The sequence below is a fragment of the Urocitellus parryii genome, chromosome 1 (assembly GCF_045843805.1).
Source record: "Urocitellus parryii isolate mUroPar1 chromosome 1, mUroPar1.hap1, whole genome shotgun sequence".
Taxonomy (NCBI): domain Eukaryota; kingdom Metazoa; phylum Chordata; class Mammalia; order Rodentia; family Sciuridae; genus Urocitellus; species Urocitellus parryii.
In genome coordinates, this window is record NC_135531.1 from 241,028,547 (window position 1) to 241,045,449 (window position 16,903).

General features: G+C 36.3%; 1 pseudogene; it reads right to left on the bottom strand.

The window, feature by feature from the left end:
- Window positions 1-16,294: 16,294 nt before the first annotated feature.
- Window positions 16,295-16,546, bottom strand: LOC113182947 (cytochrome c oxidase subunit NDUFA4 pseudogene; annotated as a pseudogene).
- Window positions 16,547-16,903: the final 357 nt, after the last annotated feature.

A 16,903-nucleotide genomic window follows, 5' to 3' on the forward strand; every position in this document is an offset into this window, starting at 1 on the left:
AGGTGGATATTCTGAAAGCTAAGTGAGCAATTTTCAAAAAATCACTCTAATATAATGTTGAAGGTCTAATTTTTACTATCTTCAACCAAGGGAAGTTCTTACAACATTTTTGTGACAACTAGATGAGACCATCAGGCAAGGAACACCAGGAAAAAACATCACGGAAGACGTTTTCATTTCATCAGCCATGTGAACTGCACAGTTACCGTTATTCTTCCATTCTTTTAAAATTTTGCAATATTTAATTGACATAGAAATTACAATCAATGGGGCTGGGGTTGTGGCTGGGGCTGGGGTTGTGGCTCAGTGGTATAGTGCTTGCCTAGCATGCATGAGGCACTGGGTTTGATCCTCAGCACCACATAAAAATAAAATAAAGATACTGTGTTCACCTAAAACAAAAAATTTAAAAATTTATAATCAAGTATGTGATTTTATGTATACATATAATATACATACACACACACTGTATACAGATTACCATAGTCAATAAGACACTTCAGTAAGAAATTGCGATCTAATTTTAGTTTTTACACTTAATACACTTTGATCAGTTTCTTTAAATTTAAATAAATGAAGGAAACTGGCAATCTCATTTAGTTACAACTTAAAGACTTAAGCTCCTACACCAAACAGTTCTACATTGATATACATTGAGAACACATGAGGACGTATACTTCTAAGTTCCGGAATTTTCTGTATTTCTCTATTTTTACTTTATAATTGCCTTATTAAGAATGGTAAATTTTGTGAGTTTCCAGGTAGTCCAAACAATTTGGTAATCAACCCAGGGTAGTTTTGCTGTGGGTGAGCACCAGTGATGATACAAATTAGATTGTGCTTCATATTTACACATTCTGAAACCTTATGAGTCATCTTTGCATTAAAAGTTTGCACCTCATAAATTTATGTTTAAAGTGTCATGTTCAACACCCACACACAATCCTAAGCAAGCAAGGCCATTCTCTCATAACTGTCACAGATATCCTATATTGGCAGGTCATTTAGGCCTGAGTATGTAGGAAGATATTTAAGTAGTACATACGTAGGTGGAATCTTACTGGTAACTGGCTCAGCAGAGGCATTTTTGAGACTACCTACTATCCTTAGCTATGAATTGTTAAACCAAACATCTGTGGTCTCACACCATACCCTGCTGTTATCTTTCCCAGAACACAAAGGGATTTCTTTGGTAGCATACTCTGATACTGTAGACTCTCCTCAGTCTCATGATTTTAGTTATGCTAACCCTCAAAACACATTTCATCTTCAGGTCCCTGACAACATACGGAGATTTTTCTATGAACAGTTAAGATGGACTAGATACCCTTTAACTTTCTGAATTCAGCCAATGTTTCTATCATCGAAACACATCCATGTATTTTGTGAATTTCTCTTGTATACATCAGCTAACTCAAATTGGACAATTTCTAATTTTTATAGATAAGAAGGTAACCTGATAGCTTGTATATGAGATAGAAAGGGATATCACACAGCTAAGTCCTTAATTCCATTTCTTATATATTAAGGGTATATTAAGAAGTAATTTCCACTTAAATTAACATTGAAGGTATTATAATTGGAGGCTACCCCATTTACTCAAAAAGAACAATTTTATTTATTTTTTAAATATTTCTCTTTGTTGTCATGGACCTTTATTTTTATTTATATGTGGTGCTGAGAATCAAACCAGGGCCTCACATGCTAGGCAGGTTCTCTACCATTAAGCCACAACCCCAGCCCCCAACTTTAGGGTTTTTATAATTAATTTTTTTGTTTTGTTTTAAGGAAGAATTTTAATATATTGTAATATTCAAAATTGAGGAGAGAGAAGGATCCTATTTCCCAAGACTTTAAGCATGATAGTTGTTTATAGGAGAAGTCACTTTTTTTCTCATGGTTCCTTATTTAAAAGGCAAGATCTAGTTCTGCCTTATTCACCACCTCATAAAACCAAGACTCATTTTTTTAATCTATTAATAATTGCTGTAGTGCGTATGTCAAACCCACCACTTCCTAGCATGGGGCCAATTGCTTTACATTTAATCCTCCACAACCTCAGATTAAGTATTACCACCTCCATTTTGCAGATGAGAAAATGGACATCTCAAGACTAGTAATAATAGTTACATGCTAGTAAGTAGGAACTTGGGCCACTATAGCCCATGTTATGGTTTCGATATTAGTTGTTCCCAAAAGCTCATGCATGAGAGAATTCAAGAAAGTTTAGAGGTGAAATGATTAGATTATGAGAGCTTTAATCAGTGCATTAATCCCCTGATAGGGATGAACTGGTGGTAACTGTAGGCAGGTAGAGTGTGACTAGAAGAGCTGGGTAGATGGAGATGTGCCCTTGGGGTTTATATTTTGTCTGTGATGAGGGGTGCTGTCTCTCTTTCTCTTCTTCCTGGGTGCCATATTTCCAGCTGCTGTCTTCTACACATTTAGGCCATGATGTCCTGCCTCACATTGGGCTGAGAGTACTGGAGCTGGCTGTGCGTGGATTGAGACCTCTGAAACCTTGAACCCCCAAATAAACTTTTCCTCTAATCATTCTTGTCAGGTCTTTTGGTCACAACAGTGAAATAACTGAATAAAACACTCTACTTGTCTGATTCCAAAGTCCGTGTGCACCCTAAACTTGAATATCTTGTAAACTGAGTGGCCTCTGTGATATATGAACATTTTACACAGTAAGCACTTTATACAGATAAAGCATAAACATCCACCAATATCGAAACAACTAAGCCATATGTGAAAATGATTGTATTAATAACTGAATGTTGATTAACTAGTCAGTAGTGGTGTCTATAATCCACTTAAAGGACATCCATCAAGCCATTCTGAAAGCAGGGGTGGAAGCAAAGAAATGGAAGGCATCACACTGCTTTGGAACTAGCATGTTGGAAAGACCCAAGTAGAGGAGCAGAAGAGTTACACTTAGATACCATCAGGAAACCAGAGCAGAGAATTTAAATAAAATTTTAACTAGAGATGAAACAATAGAGAAGACAATGCCTACAAAATAAAATCCTTTTTAAAATATTTTTATTTATATATGACTGTGGAATGCATTACAATTCTTATTACACATATAGAGCACAGTTTTTCATATTTCTGGTTGTATACAAAGTATATTCACACCAATTTGTGTCTTCATACATGTACTTTGGATAATAATGATCATCACATTCAATCATCATTAGTAACCCCATGCCCTCTCCCTTCCCCTCCAACTCCTCTGCCCTATGTAGAATTTGTCTATTCCTCCCATGCTCCCTCTCCCTATCCCACTATGAATCAGCCTCCTATACCAAAGAAAACATTTGACATTTGGCTTTTTGGGATTGGCTAACTTCACTTAGCATTATCTTCTCTAACTCCATCCATTTACCTGCAAATGCCATGATTTTATTCTCTTTTATTGCTGAGTAATATTCCATTGTATATATATATATATATATATATATATATATATATATATATGCCACATTTTTTTTATCCATTCATCTATTGAAGGGCATCTAGTTTGGTACCACAGTTTAGCTATTGTGAATTGTGCTGCTATAAGTATTGATATGGCTGTGTCCCTGTAGTATGTTGTTTTTAAGTCTTTTGGGTATAGACTGAGGAGAGGGATAGCTGGGTTAATGGTGGTTTACAGATTTAATGCAATTCCTATCAAAATTTCAATGACATTCCTTATAGAAATAGATAAAGCAATCATGACATTCATCTGGAAAAGTAAGAGACCCAGAATAGCTAAAGCAATCCTTAGCAGGAAGAGTAAAGCGGGTGGCATCACTATACCAGACCTTAAACTATACTACAGAGCAATAGTAACAAAAAGAACATGGTATTGGCACCAAACAGCCTGGCAGACCAATGGTACAGAATAGAGGACACAGAGACTAACCCCACACAATTACAATTATATTAGACAAAGGTGCCAAAAACATGCATTGGAGAAAAGATAGCCTCTTCAACAAATGGTGCTGGGAAAACTGGAAATCCATATGCAACAAAATGAAATTAAACCCCTATCTCTCACCATGCGCAAAACTCAAAGTGGATCAGGGGCCTAGGAATTAAACCAGACATCCTGCATCTAATAGAAGATGCATCTTCATAATGTGGGATTAGGCCCCCACTTCCTTAATAATACTCCTATAGCGTAAGAATTAAAATCAAGAATCAATAAATGGGGTAGACTCAAACTAAAAAGTTTCTCCTCAGCAAAAGAAACAATCTGTGAGGTGAATAGAGAGCCTACATCTTGGGAATGAATTTTTACCCCTCACACATCAGATAGAGCATTAATCTTCAGATTATACAAAGTTCTCATTTAATTTGGAAAACAATTGGAAGTATGAGGAGAGGAGTAAAACAGTCCAAAAATGTTTGGAGTATAATCTCAAAGTAATACAAGTTGTATCCATATTGTGAAGTATTCCAAGAAGGTCCACAGGGCTTGATTTGGACTATAATGTACATGAGGAGGGATGGAGTGAGTAGGATTCTGTTGCAATTGTCCAACATTCAGGTGGTCATAGTGAACTCAGTTGCACAGTGAGAATAAGAATCAAGAGGAACTAGAGTGAAGGATCGCAATCATTGAATAATAATTTAGCAAACATTTGTTAAACCAACTGCATAAAAATATTCAGGTGCAGTGTTAGGAACTGGGACTTGCAAGAACATAAGTCGTCATTCCTACCCATTAGGGACACCCATTGTTCACTAGAGGAAGACTATGATGGCTGCTTATGAAATGGCAGTACTTCATAGATTAAATGTCCTCCTCATGAGAAAGGGACATACTGATGAAAATTATCCATGGTTATGACCCTAAGGAAAGGTGATCATAGTAATGTCACTTAATCAAAGAGAATTTAAGAAAAAGAAAGTTTGGTGTCAACATTTTGTTTGGGATGGTTCAATCTGGGATTTGTATATGTGAATAGCACATATGTAAACAGGCAGTAACAAATAAGCAAGAAATAATGGATCAAAGAAAGTGTGGATCCCAGTTGAAGTTGAAGATTTTTTAAAAATTTGAAGTCATTTTCTTGAGAGACCCCCACTAATCATAAACTGACAACCTATGAGAAAACCTCAGAGAACCCTGATTAAGGATTGAAGTGTTTTGTGTGTGTTTTTTAGGGGGCAGAGAAGAAGAAGGGATTTGGAGACAGAAACAAGTGAGGTAAATATGGTTCATTTTAATTTTATTTGCTTTTCCAAATTTCACCCACAAATCATTTTTAAAATATTTTTTAGTTATACATGGACACAATATCTTTATTTTTGTTTATTTTCATATGTGATCAAACTCAGTGCCTCACATGTGCAAGGCAAGCACTCTGCCACTGAGCCACAACCCTAGCCCCACACATTATTTTAAAATTACAAAAGGGCAAAATTAATTTTATAATTATTAACTATATTCTTTCCCATATTGAATAAAAAAAAATCTAGGGACAACACCTGAAAGTTAGTTAGTTACAAGTCTGTTTATCACTGCAGTTGTGACCTAATTAATCTGATTTACAAACCAGCAAATATGGCATTATCCTTATTTTATAAAACAAAAACCATGAAGATGTTTAGAGAGTTGATGCCTAGAAAAAGAATTTAGTTGCCTTGTGATATGTTGTTTCTGTTCTGATTTCTGTGTAATTAGGAAGGAAAATTAGATTAAATGTTTAAAAAAATATTGGTTGCCTCTAGCTCCTTTATGTGGGCCAGTGTGAGTCCAGTGAGATAATTGTGGGAGAGTTGAGAAGTAAGCAATATAAATACTGGTAGTTTGAGATAAAATTAAATATCAGTATAGTTCTTTATTTTTTTCTTTAATTGAGAGTCTCTCTTTTTAGATGGAAAAATAGTGATTTTTCTTAAAAAAAAACACATTTTTAAAACTTGGTCTTAAGTACAACAAAAATTTTCATCATTAACACTTTTCAGGCACACCTAAGGAAAAAGTGACCATAAGAATAAATGATACAATTCTTGAGCTCTTGAGCTTGAAATGTTGATAACTGAGCACAGCATCATTTGGAACAAAGATGAAGAGTAAAGATGGCAATTATGCCCACTTCCTAGACCTATCCTGTCTTCACTCAAGGATATAAAATGGGGATCACTGGGGAATGTCTTGGATGCTGTCTTCCACAGTGAGGGATACGGGGCTCTGTTTGGGACAGAGTTAGTTTGAGGAGGCTTCAGTTTATCATAATAGAGTTATTTAGGATTTATTTGGAAACAAAAATTGAGATTGGAAAAGTTAGAAAATTATAGAACATTAGAGAAAGAAGTTGAAGAAGACCTTAGAAAATGGAAAGACCTCTCATGCTTCTGGATCGGCAGAATTAATATTGTCAAAGTGGCCACACTACACAAAGCATTATACAAATTTAATGCAATTCCAATTAAAATCCCAACAATATTCTTGATAGAACTAGAAAAAGCAATCATGAAATTCATTTGGAAAAATAAAAGACCCAGGATAGGCTAAGCAATCCTTAGCAAGAAGAGTGAAGCAGGAGGCATCAAAATACCAAACCTTAAACTATACCACAGAGCCATAGTAACAAAAACTGCACGGTACTGGCACCAAAACAGACACATAGAATGATACAGAATAGAAGACACAGAGACAAACCCACATAAATACAGTTATCTCATACTAGACAAAGGTGCCAAAAACATTCACTGGAGAAAAGATAGCCTATTCAATAAATGGTACTGGGAAAATTCAAAATCCACATTTAACAAAATGAAATTCAACCCCTATCTCTCACCCTTCATGAAACTCACCTCAAAATGGATCAAAGACTTAGGCACTAGACCAGAGACCCTGCACCTAATAGAAGAAAAAGTAGGCCCAAATCTTTACCTGTCGCCTTAAATCTAACTTGCTTAACAAGACTCCTAAAGTGCAAGACATAAAATCAAGAATCAATAAATGGGATGGATTTCAACTAAAAAACAAAGGAAATAATCAATAATGTGAAGAGACAGCCTACAGAATGGGAGAAAATCTTTATCATATGCACCTGAGAATATTATTCTCCAAAATACATAAAGAATTTAAAAACTTAACACCAAAAAAAACCCCTAAATAACCCAATCAATAAATGGGCTAAAGAACTGAACAAACACCTCATAGAAGAAGAAATTTACAATCAATAAATAAATATATGAAAAAATGTTCAACATCTCCAACAATTAGAGAAACACAAATCAAAACTACTCTAAGATTTCATCTCACCCCAGTCAGAATGGCAATTACCAAGAATACAAGCAACAATAATTATTGGCAAGGATGTAGGGAAAAATGTACACTCATACATTGCTGGTGGGAATACAAATTGTGAAACCATTATGGAAATCGGTATAGAGATTCCTCAGAAAACTTGAAAGTTTTGACCCAGCTATCCCACTTCTTTGTTTATACCAAAGGACTTAAAATCATCATACTACAGTGATGCATCTACATCAATGTTCATAGCAACTCAACTCACAATAGCTAAACTATGAAACCAACCTAGGTGCCCTTCAACAGATAAATGGATTTTAAAAAGTGTGGTGTATATATGTTATGGAATATTATTCAGTCTTAAAGAAGAATGAAATTATGGCATTTGCTAGTAAATGGACAGAGCTAAAGAATATCATGCTAATCGAAATAAGCCAATCCCAAAAAAACAAAGGCCGAATGTTTTCTCTTATATACAGATGCTATTTCACAATGAGGGGTGAGGCTAGGGAAAAATAGAGTAATGTTAGATACAGGGTAGTGAAGGGAGGGGAGGAGGTGTGGCCTAGGGATAGGAAGGATAGTAGAATGAATTAAGACATTATTACCCAAGTATGTATATAACTGTAAGTGGGATTCTACATCATGTATAACCAGAAGAATGAGAAATTATGCTCTATTATATATAATATGTCAAAGTGCATTCTACTGTCATGGAACAACTAATTTTAAAAAGTCAAAAGAAAAAGCTTGGAGGTCAGGTCAAGACTGGAATCTTAGATTTGAGAGTAATGGGAGTCTCATAAAAGATGCTGAACCCATATGAATGAATGAAAGAACCTGAAAACAAGACAAGGTGGTTGAGGATAGAACCCTGGGAAATATTACCTCATATGAGGCAGGTAGAATGACAAGAGCCATCAAAGACACTAAAAGCAGTTAGTTGGAAGGACAACAAAGGAGTAATATTCTGGAGGCCACAGAGTTGAGTTGGTCAGTAATGTCAGATGAGGTAAGATGAGGACAGGCGGTTGGAGTTTATTATTAAGGAGGTTTTCGTTTACTTTCAGAGAGTGCTACCAAACGAGTGCTACCAAATAGGGCAATCATTTAATGTAATTTGCTAAAGTAAAACACAACATACTGATAAACAATATGAAGATTAGTAATGAACTTGATATAAGGAATCTTTTATTCACATCTAAGAGTTTACCAGTTCCTTGATAAATGCCACATCCTTCCTTCTTTCACAGAAGATTAGATTTACTTAGAGCTATTTCATACATCCAAACTCATATGCAAGCCAGAATCATGCAGCACACCTAGAATATTTAAACTCCTCACCCCAGTCTCCGACAGTCTGTCCCTCAAAAGGATGAAGAAGAATCCATCAAACAACTGATTGGATAACACCTAAATTTTACATCTGCACAGATTGATGTAAAAGAAAATATTTAGTTTTTTTTCTTTGTTTTCTGCATGTTTCTGCAAAATAACTTTTTATTGACCCAAGACACAGACCACCCTCATAGACATCTGGCTGGGGTTTTTTTGGTTTAAAACATTTCATTTATTTTTATTACTGCATATCTGCGGTTATTATGCCTTCAAAAATAGGTAGTAGGTCCGGGGTTGTGGCTCAGTGATATAGTGCTCACCTAGCACATGCGAGGCCCTGGGTTCAATCCTCAGCACCACATAAAAATAAATAAATAAAGTTATCATGTCCAACTACAACTAAAAAATAAATAAATATATTTTTAAAAATAGGTAGTAAAAATCAAGGCACAAATAGAATTTTTAGAACACAATAGTAATAGTTGATCAATATGTTTTTAAATTGAAAGATGTTTAAATCCCTAAAATGTATTTATTTTTCTCATGCTAATGTCAGCTTTGAGTTATGACTAGAGCACTATAGTAACTGGAGTTTGGTCTAATCAAGTTCTCCCTGATTTCTCAGAAATAGATTTTGATGACTTACTGCCATGAAAGTCAACTTGCTGCATCTGCTCTTAGTTTCTCCTTAGAGTGACTAACCAGCCTAAAAAGGAACATGTTACCAGCCACTTATCTAGGAAGGAAAGACATGCCCAAATGCAAAAAACATCAAAACTGGGAATACTGAGTTTTGCAATTTTAAGATTTAAGTAGTGTACAACCTGTTATTCTTTTTATTTTTAATTTTTATTTTTAGTTGTAGGTGGACACAATACCTTTATTTTATGTGGAACGGAGGATTGAACCCAGTATCTTGCACATGCTAGGCAAGTGCTCTACCACTGAGCCACAACTCTAGTCCTACAACCTGGTATTCTTGAGCAGAAGTACAAAGTAATTAACTTTTATTAAGACTTCTGAATTAAGGAAGTTAGACTAATTGGACTTACCCTGTTTTTGACTTAGTAAAAGTGGCTTTTAAAATTCTCTGCATTCTCTAATTCTCTTACAATGTAGTTTGACAACAAGTGCGACACCAGAATCCTAAGGCAGAGGTTATCACAAGGGCTGTGATACATACAGATAGAAGAATCAAAGAATCATTTTATTGAAGAGTAAAGGTTGTTGAGATAATCTGCTCAATTCCCAAAATGAACCCAGGCTCCGTTGTTAAGTGACTTAAAGGTCTCATAGCCAACAGTGGCAGAGCCAGGGTGGGACCCCAGGTCCTGTCTCCCTAGCCCAGTACTTATTCTTCTTCATCACCCTTCCTATCTGCAAAATGAGGTTTTTATTACCTACAACAATAACAAAACCATGAAAAATATCTAACTATTGTTGGTCAGAGAAAATTCTGGACACTTGAATTTGAGCCTTGGTTCATCTACCATTTTTGACTTCCACCAAGAAGTCAATTTTTCTTTCCTCTATAATTGCATTTCTCTTGCTCAAAGAAGTGCACTTTGATAGTTCAAAGACCAAAGGACTGGGGGTCAAATAGCCTCCTTTTTGCAATTGGTTTTATTTTGGGGTGATGAGGCTTTTAAGAAGTTATTGAAGCCTTCTGACCCTCAGTTTTCTCATTTGTGAGACATGAATCATAAGAGATGCTCTTTGAATCCCAGGATTTTGTTTGGGACTATGGCACATAAAAAACATAAAGATGCCCTAAGATTGTCAGTCCCCTTAGGAGGTGCAAATACTTTCTTACCTGATTGCGTGCATATCTCCAAGAATCCATGAGGCTCAATCATTAATGTTTAATTGTATTCACTGAGGGAAAAAAATCTTAGCATCTGCAACCTTCTCCTGCCATTAAAGAGCATGCTTTGCCTATTATAATCTGTCTTTCAAGCAGCTCTTATTAAAGCACTTGGGAGTGCTATCATGCAGAGAAAGAACATTGACTAAAGTTTCAATGCTTGGATTCCAGCTCTTGGCTCTACCATTGTCTTCACAAGTGACTTTATCAAGTCTTATCTTTGCTGGACCTCAGTTTCTCCCTATATTAAAAGGGGGTGGACTTTTATTGATTGTTAACTGTGTCATGTGCCCCACGAGAAAGCTGATGAAGCACATTGATGCTCGAATGACAATGTGCACAGACTTCAACTTTTGCATAGATTTGAGGCTCACAGTCAAACTTAATATATAATGGACTCCAGGTTAATAAACCCTAACCTAGTTGATCTCAAACTAAAAATTATCTAGGAATGCTATAACTAATCAGTCTCTATCATTTTGAACAACGATGGAATTCCATTTTCAGTTAGCATTTTAATTCATTAAATCTTAACTGAAATCCTGCTGCTGTTAGGAACTTTCTCAGGCTAAGGACAAGGTCACTTCACAGATGAAAGTCATGTGAAAAAGGATCTGAGCACCTCAATATTATTTAAAATAAAAACTGCTAAGTCTGTCATCCCATATCTTAAGGATAGACAATTTTTTGGCTCCCACATCTAGGCCTACAACTAAAATATACTACCACTTTGTAAAGCAAATTCTTTAATCTCTGTTCATATTAAAAAAGCAAATTTTAAGAAATGGAAATTCCATTTTTTGCTCTGAAAAGATACATGGAATGAGAAGAAATAAACTTAGATCATGTCTTTTTCTTGATACAGCCTGTTTTGAAAATCAGATGAATGGGCAATGAGTTACATATTCTACCAATTAATGACTGACCCCCTACAGAGAGTTATAGGCTAGATATATGGTGGTTGACGGGAATAGAATGCTTTCAAATTAATTTAAGCACAAAGGAAATTTTCTTTGAAGAATATGAGAATATCTAAAGGAACCCAAGGACAGGAAGCATAGTCCAGCCTCAGAAAGAACCAGAACCAAGAAGCTGGGAAACTGAGAAGCAATGGTTATTTTCTTCCTCTCTGGAGGAGGCTGAATGGTCCCTCATTTCCTCTTCCCTCTTCACATCTGCTTTGTTTCTCAGATGAGCAATGTCTGCTTCAGGATGTTTATTCTCAGATCTACCCAGCTCAGCCCTGCAACGACTTTCTACTTAGACCTTAACAAAGACTGACTGGAGTCTCTAAAGCCCAATTCCAAATTTCCTGCAGAGAGTATCTGACTGTTCCAGTTTTAGGCAGGGATATGTTCCAGTGAGCTGAGAGAAGTTGGTTCATATTACTGCCTGCTCAATAGGAACTAGAGGAGCACAATTCCCAAAAAAGAGGCTTGCATGGGCAAGTGAAAATAATAGGTAGGGATCTTAAGGACTTTTATTGCTAGTATGTGGCAGACAGACTTTGAATAAAAGAAAGGAAATTAATAGCATCAAGAGCCTCATGGTGGCCAACCGAGTATGAAGCTATGATGCTTGTTTCCATGGAATAGTCTCTTCCTGCACTTCCTCATGAACAGAGAGGAAGCCTTTACCTGGAGAAAATATCCATAGCCTCACAACTACCACTTAGCACAGGAGGGTGGAAGTAGGTAAATAGTTTTGGTCAGATCTCTTTCAGATCCAACACAGAAAACTTAAAGTTTCCACCACAGTCTGACATCTTCATCATGGAAACATAAACCAGAGTGGCAATGAACAATACAGACTTTCATAACAAAAGTTCTTGGAACATTTAACTGCATATTAATGTTAATCTCTATAGTGTTTTTCTTTTAAAGATGGCTGGGAAAAAATGTAGCTTAGCTTTGAAACTATACAACTGTATTAATTAGCGTGTTTGATTGCTAAAAATATAGGCTCATTTGAGTTAGCCTAAGAAAAATTACCAATTTATTTCAAGAATACAGTGATGTTTAAGGACACGAGCATGAAAGGGCAGCTTGAGTTGGACTGAAACAGAAAACCTAAAAGGTATCAGGAACCATGATATTCCCCTTCCCACTAGTCTCTCTGCATGTCACAGTGAGCGTTCTTCATTATTATCTCTGCATACTGGTTCTACCTGCCCCCTAATTCATAGGGTAGGGTATGACTGCCAGCAATAGCAAGTCTCTGGAAACGTGTGTGTGTGTGTGTGTGTGTGTGTGTGTGTGTGGTGTGTCTGTCTGTCTGTCTGTCTGTGTCTGCTTTGTACTTCCTACTGCTCACCCAGAACTTTCCACATTGACTTAAAGAAGACATGGATGGTTTTAGCTGGTGAGAGAAGATAAACATTCCATGCTTTTTCGTTTTCCTTTTTGTTTTTTTGGATTTATAAAACAGGCTCTTTTGTAATAGCCAATCAGAAACAAAAGTTCTGCGAGTCAAAACTTTTGATTTAAATGATGTAGACTTTATGGAGAAAAGAAAAGGATCACAAGGGCTGAAAGGCCTTGAAAGAAACAGGTATAGAATTTTTGTCCCAATAACACATTGAAAAGAGAAGGGGAAGAACACCCAGACTGTGACTTCCCCTCCTCAGGTAGAGGAGGCTGGGAAGCGGAGCTGGGGACAAGAGAACCAACAGCTACAGGGACTGAGGAAGAGGTGGCAACAGAGCCCGCGTGCACCCCTCCCCACGGAGGCCAGGGAAGGTAGCCCAACCCAGCCAGTTGGAGTAAGCCCACACTTTTCCCTGATCCTTTGTGCTGCAATGAACTAGGGTTTGTTGCCTTGCTGAGTGTAGCCCATCTACTGACAACACTCAGCTTTTTACCTTGACCTGTTCAGCAAAAGGGGAGTCTTAGACTTGGGAATTTGTGCATCCGCACCTGCTCTGCCCCTTGTAAACAAGGGGAGGACTCTGATTGGCTTAGCCTTGGTTAGGCATTCATTCCAGTCCAACAGTGAGTGGGCAATGAGTGCAAATTAATCCGCTTTGTAGAGGGCGGGGAGGAAATTTAGGGAGAATCCTTGAAATTGTGCAGAGACTCCAAAATGGGTTCATATGAAACTTACACAGTTTTAATCCACAGAAATGAATCATTTACATATCTTAGCTTTCAGACCTATAGAATTCAATCTTTTATGAATTATTATGTAATCTTGGATACAATGTCTCTGTGCTCCATTTTGTTGTTTTGGTTTTGTAGTTTTTTATTTAAACTTTAAAGATATTGGTAAAAGTAATTCTAAGGTTTCTTAAAACTAAGATTTATTATTCTCTTTATTTCACCATGTCTTTTGATAGTGAAGGAGTTAAAATATATCACTCTGGCATATTGACTGCTTTGCATTAAGGACATGAAAAACAGCAGGTGCAAGAAGTTCCTTCTGACCTATTTTCTGTTTCTGAAATGCAGATGAAATTCCATGTGAAAGACACTCTCCCTATACTAAAAGCCAAAGTGACATTCTTATCATCAAAAACAAGAAATGAAACTGAGAGAATTTTGTTCAAAATAATTAATCTTTTAAATCTCCCAACATCATTTAGTTGTTCTCAGAATGTACTGTTCTTTGTCCAATTCTATTTATAAAAAACTGACTGTAACTGCTTCTTTGGGTCTTCACTTCTTTATGAAGGCACCCATGCCTTGTAAAATTTGCATTAAATGAATGTGTATGCTTTTCTCCCATCAGTCTGTCATGTGTCAATTTAATTCTCAGGCCCAGCTGTAAAGAAATTCTAAACGGGAAGTTTTGCTTCACTACAATAGACACAGGTTGATCATTCAAGGAGTTGTATTAAAAAATTAAATTCTGTTCTAAAACAACCAGTACAGGACTGGGGTGCGGTTCAGTGGTACAGCACCTGCCTGCCCAACATGCATAAGCTTTGATCCCCAGCACTGCAAAACAAACAAACAAAAGCCTTCAATGTGTATAAACACCAAACAGCCCATACTGTAATAAATCAATTCTTTTGAACATAAAGAGATATGCAATTTTTTTAATTGCCAAATACAACCAATAAAAAAAAATTACAAAAAAAATATATATGTTATGTATTTGTGAAGAAGTATACAACTTTTGTTAATAAAAATCAGCTTACCACTAACGACATATGGAACAAAATCTAAAGAATATTGATTTAACATAGAGTCAACAATCTAATTGGTGCAGGCACCAACTTTCTTAACAAAGCTCTGAAACACAAGAAGTAAACAAAGAAGCAGTAAGTGGGGTGACTTTACATAATTGACTCCTTTTGCATAACAAAGGAAATGACTGAAGAGAGAGCATACAGAATAGGAGAAAATCTTTGCCAACAACTGTTCCAAAAGGGGATTGACATCCAGAATACACAAAGAACTCAAAATACTTAACACCATAAAGCAAAACCAAACCAAACCAAATAACCCAATCAAGAAGTGAGCAAATTATCTAAACAGATATTTCTCAAGAGAAGAAATACAAATGTCTAACAAATACAAGAAAAAATGTTCACCATCCTTAGCAATCAGGAAACATAAATCTAAATGGCATCTAGATTTATCTCACTTCAGTTAAAAGAGCAACCATCCGAATACAAATCATAATAATTGCTGATGAGGATGTGAGGCCAAAGGTACACTCATACATTAGTACAACCACTTTGGAAAGGAGTATGGAGAGCCCTCAAAAGACCAGGAATGGAGTTACCATTTGAACCAGCTATCTGTCTTGGTATTTATCCAAAAGAACTAAAATCAGCATACTGTAGTTATAAATACATAACAACGTTGACATCAACACAATAGCCAAGTTATGGAACCAACCTAGATGCCTTTCAACAGACAAATTCATAAAGAAAATGGGGTGCAAATAAACAATGGAGTTTTACTTAGCCATAAAGAAGAATGAAATTATGTCATTTGCTGGTAAATGAATCAAACTGGAAGGCATCATGCTGAGTGAAATAAGTCAGACTCAGAAAGTCAAGGGTTGAAAAGTCTCTCTCAGAAGCAGAAGATAGAAGGAAAGAATTTTTAAAAGGGGGACCTCATGAAAATAGAAGGGAGAACAGGAAAGTAGAGGAAGGGACCTAAGCGGCAGGAGGAGGATTGGAAAAAGGGAGGAACTGCAGAATAAAACTGACCAAATTATGCTGTCAGATACATGCATTAATATATCACAATGAATTCTTTTATGTATGGCTATAATGCACCAATTAAAAAAATAAGTAGAAGGGAGACCAGGAAAGTAGAGGAAGGGGGCGAAGGGAGCGAAGAGGAGAGGGAGAAAAGTAATGGGTATTGAAATGGAGAAAATCATGTTATATGCATCTATGAATATGTCCTAATGAATCCCACTATTATGTATGTCTATAATACACTAGCAAAAACATTTAAAAGAATGTGTATTTGAAAAATCATATATCTTGGTTGGACTCTACTTATACTATATTTCCTATCTATTTAGAAGAAATTCTAAAAGAGTTTATTCTTTGTCTACCCTGCTTAAAATACCTGATTCAAACATTTTTATCTTAACCGCTTCCATAAAATCAGCTGTCCCCACCAAAATATGCTCAAGGAAATCTTGAAAGGGGAGTTGACAGAAAGGCCACCGACTTACATCTAACTGGTGCCAACATTATCTCTTCAACATTTCTCTTCACTTAGACCTGAAGTCTGAGTCATTTTTTTTTTTCAAGTTTCAGAGATTTATTAATCAGTGTAATAAACTCCAACAAATCAACATGATTTCATGCATTTAAAGGAGAATTATTTCCTGGTTAACAAGCAGCTTTACAGTGAAATGTTTCATTTAAAGTCTGGGCCTTCTTTCTTCAGTTTGCTGTAATCAACATTCACTGAGTAGAACTTGTATTGATCATTAGGACCCAGTTTTTTCCAGGGTTCTGGATTATTCTTCCTGTCCCAGCTGACATCTGGATTGAACAATGCCAGACGCATCACATACAGTGCTGCTCCAGTACCTCCTGCTCCAATAAATACAAAGAGGGGAATCAAGCTTGGATGCTTCTTGGCCTGACCAATGATCTGGCGGAGCATGTTTGCAATAGAGGCCTCCGGCCCAAAACGAGATAAGAAAAACCTGTCAGGCCCAAGACCAAGCAGCCTCTGCACCCAAGCTGTGCCTGAGTCATTTTTGAAGCTTATCTTTCTCTACTTTTCATATTCAGTCGGATACCAAGAAGAACTGATGACTCTTCATTTGTGTTTTCTCACTCATACACACACATCCATTCCTTTCTAGTTCCCCTGTCACCCTTCATTTCAGTCCCTTTCATCTCATGCAATTTCAATATCTTTTTTTTAAAATTTTCTGATCCATTCTGTATATTGTTTCCCAGAATTTCCCCCTCCACACCACTTTTCTCTGCTAAAGAAAAGCAAAACACAACACAA